Raw genomic sequence first — 8524 nt, 5'->3', positions numbered from 1 at the left:
AGGTTCCACCGAGATTTGAACTCGGATCGCTGGATTCAAAGTCCAGAGTGCTAACCATTACACCATGGAACCACAAGCTTGCTTACCAGCTGACTAGCTTAAAGAGTAAATCTAAAATAAAGTATTCATCATGTAAACTCGTTTAACCGGTTAATTCACTTTGCTTCTTCTAAATGTGATCATCAGAAATTGTCAATTGAAATTAAATATTGACTATACAAAAGACTGCAATGTACGGATGACTAGCATGCAATTTTATTTAGAAAATTCAGCTGCGTTTTTTTCTTTAGTTTAACATTAATTTGCCATGTGTATTACAGATTACATTATCAAAAGAATGAATTTCTTTAAGGGTAAATTATGAGTTTGTAATGCAATAATAAAGATTTTTGTTAACTTTTTCTACCCTGCTGTTCTAAATCTGTACTGCTCAGACCTCAGTATACTAAAATGGAACATGAAGACTAAAACCTGACAGTAAATATCATTCAAGAAATACTATCTTTTGTTACCTTGTAGGTATGTTTAAATTTCCCCCAAATTTTTAATGCTATATTTGTAAAACTAACCTGTGACAAAAAGATTTGACCCCGACGTGATTTGAACACGCAACCTTCTGATCTGGAGTCAGACGCGCTACCGTTGCGCCACGAGGTCAGTCGCATAGACCCTGACGAGATCCCTTTTTTATGCAATGATTATACAGCTTAGACACACAAAGTCATGAAATTTGCTAATTTTTTGTCATACATGCTCCTTTTCACAGCAAGTTACAAATCAATAATAATAACTTAACCCTAGCTCCAATAATAAAGAGCACATAATTTCATGTGGAATGTAATGCAACAAATTTTGTTCAATGACCTGAATTCTATCTAAAGTTATAGCTAAAGAACCAGAAAAAGAAAGCAGTGTCCTTAGGTTGATATGAACCGGCTTTCCTTGGATGGATTGTAACCAATGAGCATAACTTCACCAAATAATATAAAGACATCAAACAGCTATTGTATACTACATGTAAGGCAAAAAACTAAGAAATCTATCCATGACATAAGATCTGACTTCAACTTCAGTTATCTGTCCACAAAATGGAAAATTTTGATTGACTTTACAAAAACATACCGACGAGGATGGGATTCGAACCCACGCGTGCAGAGCACAATGGATTAGCAGTCCATCGCCTTAACCACTCGGCCACCTCGTCTCGATGGCGGCATTAACCTGAATGCCAACTCTTGAGCTCTTGAGTGGCTAGAAGTATTCTATTAGTAAACATTTATTATATGTGTTTAACCCCTTAGTGACCACCAATACGCTTTTTCACGGCGGCCACTAAGGGGCCTTAGGCTAGGCCGTCGCCTTTTCACGGCAGCCCAGTCTAAGTCCTGCACAGGTGCCCCGTGCAGGCTGGAGCCGGGGCTCTGCTGTCTGATGACAGCTGGGCTCCTGCTCCAACGCTCGCGATCAAAGTTTACTTCGATCGCGGCCGTTTAACCCGTTAAATGCTGCTGCCAATAGCGACCGTGGCATTTAACTTGTTTACAGAAGGAGTGAGCTTCCTCTGTCACCCATGGGTGGCCCACAACTGCAATCGCGGGTCTCCGATGGGGTGTCATGGCAGCCGGGGGCCTGATAAAGGCCCCCAGGTCTGCCCTGGGCATATGCCTATTAGGACGTGTGGGAGGCATGTCCTAATAGATTGCCTGTCAGATTTACACTGACAGGCAATAATGCTCTGGTATACGAAGTATACCAAAGCATTATAGCATAGTAAAGTCCCCTTGTGGAACTAATAAAATAAGTAATTAATGTGAAATAAAGATTATTAATAAAAATGACAGTAAAAATTTTTTTCCATAAAAAGTGGTTTTATTTAGTAAAAGTGTAAAAAATAAATAAAAGTACACATATATGGTATCGCCGCTACCGTAATGACTCAATTAATAGTTTAATATGGAACACCGTAAAAAAAAACAACACAAAAACCGATAGCGAAATTGCTATTTTTTTCCGATGCCCCCCCAAAAAATCATAATAAAAATCAATCAATAAGTCCCATGTACCCAAAAACACTACCAATCAAAACGACGTCTCGTCCTGCAAAAAACAAGGCCAAAAAATCACTACATTGACGGAAAAATAAAAAAATTACGGCTCTTAGAAAGCGACGATTCCAAAGCTTGACACAATTGAGGGACATACCATATATGGGCAGACAACCCAGGGTCCATTGAAGGACCCCACGGCTGTCTGACCAGATATCCTGTTGTTAGGGAATATACTTAAGTATGTCCTAACAACTGCCTGTGTACTATCAGTACACAGACTAATGTACTGGTATATAGATATATGCCAGCACATAAAAGCTTAAAAATAAAAAAGCAAAAATAAATAAAGTCATGATTAAAGAGGCTCTGTCACCACATTATAAGTGCCCTATCTCCTACATAAGTAGATCGGCGCTATAATGTAGGCGACAGCAGTGCTTTTTTTATTTTTTTTAAAACTATCTATTTTCACCACTTTATTAGCTATTTTAGATTTATGCTAATGTGTGTCTTAATGCCCAAGTGGGCGTGTTTTTACTTTCGACCAAGTGGGCGTTGTACAGAGGAGTGTATGACGCTGACCAATCAGCATCATGCACTCCTCTCCATTCATTTAGGCAGCGCATAGGGATCCTGCTAGATCCTTATGTGCTGTCTTATACGAACACATTAACGATACTGAAGTGTTTAGACAGTGAATAGACATTCCACGGGATGTCTATTCACAATCTCTGCACTTCGTTACTGTTTTTGTGGTAGTTACAGCAGAGGAAGCGTGATCTCGCGAGATTACGCGGTAAATGACAGGTTACAACGAGATTACGCTTCCTCTGCTGTAACTACGACAGAGTAACGAAGTGCAGAGATTGTGACTAGACATCCCGTGGAATGTCTATTCACTGTCTAAACACTTCAGTATCGTTAATGCGTTCGTATAAGACAGCACATAGTGATCTAAAAGGATCCCTATGCGCTGACTAAATGAATGGAGAGGAGTGCATGACGCTGATTGGTCAGCGTCATACACTCCTCTGTACAACGCCCACTTGGTCGAAAGTAAAAACACGCCCACTTGGGCATTAAGACACTCATTAGCATAAATCTAAAATAGCTAATAAAGTGGTGAAAACAGATCGTTGCTTTTTTTTAAAATAAAGCATTACTGTCACCTACATTATAGCGCCGATCTCCTTATGTAGGAGACAGGGCACTTATAATGTGGTGACAGAGCCTCTTTAAATTAAAATTTATTTATTTTTTACAATAAACATTAAAATAAAAGTCTCAATAAATAAAATATACACATATTAGATATTGTTGCGACCGTAATAAACTGCACAACAAATTTATAGCGTCATTTATGATGTGTACGCTGTAAAAAATAAAAACTGCTTTCTTTCACTTACTAAGTTCATAACACCTCGTGCCTCACATTAATACCTCCATATGCCTCACATTAATAGTAATCAACCCCATCATGTACCTCACACATTAACCCAATGTTGTCCATTATGACTGTTAGAAACATGATGGGGTTAATTACTTTTAATCTGTGAGGCACAAGGAGTTTCAAAATTAATCACACCACGTGGCTCACATCAGAAAATGAAAGAACTTTTTTTTTTATTATTGTTGGCAAAGTATCAAAGTCCAAATTCTAGTATTGTAACAACCCTTGTATATACTGCATTACATTGTTCCCCTTCCCTTCTCCTTTCCCAACAAAAGTGATGTGTTTGAAAATCCTTCAATAAAAAGTATTTTAAAAAAGAAAATATCTGAATAAAACATGGAGATGCCGGGGATTGAACCCGGGGCCTCACACATGCGAAGCGTGCGCTCTACCACTGAGCTACATCCCCTCACTGCATTGGGAGCCTGATCACCCAAAAAAATGAACAAAGAACATCCACCTACTAGAATAATAAACAATATTGTGCATTTTCTGATACAGGGAAACATATGAAGAGTATGTGTAGTAACAAATGCAAGTGACAACTTGTATTGCATGAATCACGCACTAGGTGGCAGCATTGTATAATTAAATTTATGTCTGCCAAGAACATTTGCTGCCAGACTGTAAGGCGGTGTTCACATCAGCGTTGTCTTTCAGTTGAGGTGTTCCGTCTGAGGTTTCTGTCGGGGAAACCCGTCAACAGAAAGGCAAACGGTTGTGAAAGGGCTTCTTTTTTTGACTGAATAAATAGCGCAGTTAATTGCCATAATTGTACGTAACTTCACAACTTTTAACCGCTGCAAATACTTTATCAGAAATACAGTTGGAAAAATGTCTATCTAATTTATTATAACTTCTGTGTTCCCCGGCAGGGAACAGGTTAACAGAATCTATAATCAATGATGCACTGTGTGCACTAACATCCCCCTCTGGCCGTCACCACCTCAGCCGGTCTCGGACATGGCAGACGAGAGCAGTGTACATCGCAGCAGGGCCAGGCAGATAGTGCCGAGCGGCCATTCTGGGGCCAGATTACATTATAGTGTCTGAAGCAGGACCCTGTCAGTACCGGCCCCAAGATTGGGTTTTAATAAATTACATTAACTGGTTGCCGACACAGGACGAGTATGCTCGTCCTGAGCGGCGAGCACTTTGCGCATTAGGACGAGCATACTCGTCCTGTGTGACAGCAGTCTCTGCCGTCTCTGTGTGTGCGATCGAGAGCGGGGCAATGGCTGTAATACACAGCCACGGCCCCCCTCTGACAGCGGAGAGGAGAGAAACATCTTCTCTCCGCTGTTAACCCTTTGAACGCCGCGATGAAAGCTGATCGCGGTGTTCAAAGAGGGGGGACTGCACATTGATCGCGTCACAGAAGATAACTGTGACGCGATCAAAGCCCACAACTCATATGCCCAGACAGCCCAGGGTCCAGTGAAGAACCCCAGGGCTGTCTGAACATATTTCCTGTTGTTAGGGCATACAGAGGTATGCCCTAACAACTGCCTGTGTACAATCAGTACACAGGCTAATGTACTGGCATATAGATCTATGCCAGTACATTGCAGTTCCAAAATCAAAATCATAAATCCCTTTATGGGATTAAAAAAAAAAGTTAAATCAATGTAAAAAAAAAAATAATGGTAAATAAATAAAAAGTAAATAAAATACACAGAAACACACATTTTTTATAATAAATAAACTTTTTAAAATATAAGTCCCAAAACATGAAATAATATAGACATATTTGGTATCGCCACGACCGTAGCAACCTGTACAACAAATGTATAACATTATTTATGATGATCGGTGTATGGTGTAAAAAAAAAAAAAACTTAAAACTGCTGCGCAACTGCTTTTTTTCTGCATTTTAATCTAATTAAAAATTTATAGAAATTAAACAATAATGTATTTGTACCAAAAAATGGTACGTACATAAAGTACAACTCGTCCCGCAAAAAACAAAGTCTCATACAACTACGTTGTACAAAAAATAAAAGAGTTATGAGCGTCGGGATGCAAAGAGGGAAATGTACAAAAAATTGCTCTGTCCTCAAGGCCAAAATTGGCCGTGTCCTTAAGGGGTTAAGGCCGGATTCACACGACCGTGATTGGACTCTGAAAAACAGAAAACAGTCCGTGTGTCCGCCGGATTTCACAGCCCGATCACTGTACATGTGAACGGGACTCCTGGCATCAGACATTTAGGCAACAGTCAAACTACAGTAAAAAATAAAAATGGCCATTAAAAACTGATCAATGTCAGTTTTTCATGTCCATTTTGCACCAGAGTCTCCAAATTCTCATCCATTTCCAGTCCGTCCGTTTTTCATGGCCGTTAAAAAATAAATAAAATAAAAATAGGAAGGATTTCATTTGTCAGGGTTTTTTTTTAATTAATCCCCGGAAAACAGCAGTGCCCATGTAGATAGCGCCGCAATGTCCCTGTACATAGTGCCCACATAGTGCCACAGTGCCCACACAGTGTGACATGGTGCCACAGTGCCCAAACAGAGTGATACATAGTCCTACCATGGAGTGACATGGTGCCACAGTGCCCATTTAGTCAGTGCCACAGTAGTGACAGTGCTCACATATAGTGCCACACCCTTGCAGATAGCACCCCCATCCGATGTAGATCGCAGCACCACTCCTCCCTTGTAGATAGTAACCCCATATGTAGGTCTCACCCCACCCCCCTTCTTCCTTGTAGATATCGCCACTGTAGCTGCCACTAGGAGCTGAATCCCCGGCCAGAGGTTGCAGACGCTTTGGCCGGGGGGTGGTGATAAGATCTGCAAGGGGTCGTGGTGGTGCGATCTGCAAGGGAGGTGTTATCTACAGCAGGGTGGTATCGCTATATACTAGGAGTCCCTGCTTCCCCGCAGAACTGCTGTTCCGTACTGTATCATTTTGTTCAGTACAGAACAGCAGTTCCGGGGGGAAGCAGGGACAGAACGGGGCGGACCAGGCGGTGACGAGGCGGAGCTTTCTCCTACAGCACGGCGTGACGGTGCCACTACAGAATCGATTCAACGATTCTGTTAGAAAACACAATCGTGAGAGTGCCTGAGGACGAATTAATTTGATTAATCGCCCAGCCCTACGGCTGCATTAGCATCAATGCACGTCTATGGGGCTATTCACACAGTTGTACTTTTGAAAGACCGTGTAAATGGGCCGTAAAAAAATAGGATGTAATATTTTTGTCTGTTTTCCCGGATCCCTCAATAGACTCAAGTCTATGAGGGATCCGTGAAAACGGGTCCCGCACGAGTGCAAAGCGGCTGTGAAAGATGGCCGATTTTACACCTGTTCGTGTGAATACGGTCTTAGATGTCAGCACAGTCTCCTCTATAGAGAAGCTAAGGCCATACTTGTGTTGTAGGAGTCCATCATACACTGCCATATAGTTTTATGGGCCCATGCTGTACGTATGTCTTCAAATTTTATACAAAGACATCAGGACACTTTTTTTTTGTCACAGATTTAGTACGAATCTGGGAGAAAAAAAAACTGTGGTATGTTTGCCATCAAATGCCACCAGAAAAAGGGAAAATATGATGCCGTTATATATCACTGTGCATGGCTGCCGTGGTCACCTGAAGTATCATCACTATGGACAACACGGACTGGCCAAATCAGTCACATGACATGTCAAAACTATGGACATGTTATCATGAGGCATCAAAATCAGGGAAGAATATTGAAAAGTGTTTTAAAGGAAATGTGTCGCTAGAAATTTTTTTATTTTTTTTTCAGTTAAACAGTTAGTATTTAAGTGATTAAACATTGTTTACATTTTTTCACAAGTCAGGAAATATTATAAATTAGATTCAAATTTATAACATTTCCATGTGCTGGTCACTAGAGGGAGCAGTTCCCAAAATTGCAGCATTGGCATGTGGTAAAGCAACCTCATTACTTTATGCTGCAAATTTGGTGAAGGCACACACGCTCTAGTCTAGTGCTAGGAGAAAGGAGGGGATAGAATGTTCAAACCTCCTACACTGTGCATTCGCTCAGAAAATGGCGGCACACAGTGTAGGAGGATTAGAGACAGTGGTAATCAGACAGTGAAACACGAACACAATACACACATCACATACACGAACATAACTTACCTGCTCCTGCCGCCGCTGCTGCCTCCGATCCTACTCCTCGCGTCTTCGCTGCCTGGAACATATGTCCGGAAGCCACGACCGGAAGTAGTCATCTTACTGTCCGGCCGCGGCTTCCGGTCCACATGAAAATGGCGCCGGATGTCGCTCGGCCGAAGACCTTCCTTTTGGTCTGTGTGGGAGACACCATACGCATACGGCTCCCGTTCGCATTCTCTATTGGGTTGTATGTGCCGTATTCCATCTCTGTATGTGTCGTTAATCGACATACAGAGATGAAAAAAAAAAACTGGCAGCCCCCATAGAGAAGTTATTTTAATAACACACTAAAAGCAAATTTATATATAAAAAAAAAAAATTTCGCGACACCTTCCCGTTAAAGGGGTTTTCGATTTGATTCAGTCAGGGCTCCGTTCATGGGTTCTCCTGACAGAAAGCTCAGACGGAACCCGTGAACGGAGCCCTGACGCAGATGTGAGGGCCGGTTCACATCAGCGTTCACTTTCCGTTCAGGGGTTCTGTCAGTCGACTGCACTATTGATTTCATCGAAAAAACGGAAACCTGCCGGAACGGTGACAAAAGGAAGCTGTGGTTTCCGTTTGACTTTCCGTTGCGGGGTTCCACAACGTAAACCTCCGACAGGAAAGCGAACGCTGATGTAAACGAAGCCCAATCAGGAAGTGGCGGGGAGCACAGAGCAGTAGAACGGGGTTTTGGGGTCCCTGAGGCGGCACCGCATCTATCTTACATTTATGACATATTCTGTGGATATGTCATAAATGCCCCTCATGGGAAAACCCCTTTGATGTAACATTTTAGGGCCAAGGAAGCTTATTTTCCCCATAACACACCTGGAGAACCGCTAAAGATGACTAATATAACTGAAAGAAGTGGAGAA

General features: G+C 41.7%; 4 non-coding genes across 4 annotated transcripts; all 4 read right to left on the bottom strand.

Annotated features, from left to right (window-relative positions):
* TRNAQ-UUG (transfer RNA glutamine (anticodon UUG)) lies at positions 1–72 on the bottom strand. Its single transcript has one exon. It is a non-coding gene; the product is annotated as a tRNA-Gln (tRNA).
* A 513-nt stretch (positions 73–585) lies between these two features.
* Positions 586–657, bottom strand: TRNAW-CCA (transfer RNA tryptophan (anticodon CCA)). The gene has a single exon. It is a non-coding gene; the product is annotated as a tRNA-Trp (tRNA).
* Positions 658–1122: 465 nt separating this feature from the next.
* Positions 1123–1204, bottom strand: TRNAS-GCU (transfer RNA serine (anticodon GCU)). Its single transcript has one exon. It is a non-coding gene; the product is annotated as a tRNA-Ser (tRNA).
* Positions 1205–3838: 2634 nt separating this feature from the next.
* TRNAA-CGC (transfer RNA alanine (anticodon CGC)) lies at positions 3839–3910 on the bottom strand. The gene has a single exon. It is a non-coding gene; the product is annotated as a tRNA-Ala (tRNA).
* Between the last annotated feature and the right edge of the window lie 4614 nt (positions 3911–8524).

The sequence above is a fragment of the Rhinoderma darwinii genome, chromosome 9 (genome assembly GCF_050947455.1).
Source record: "Rhinoderma darwinii isolate aRhiDar2 chromosome 9, aRhiDar2.hap1, whole genome shotgun sequence".
Lineage (NCBI taxonomy): Eukaryota > Metazoa > Chordata > Amphibia > Anura > Rhinodermatidae > Rhinoderma > Rhinoderma darwinii.
This window is presented reverse-complemented; position numbering and strand designations above follow the sequence as displayed.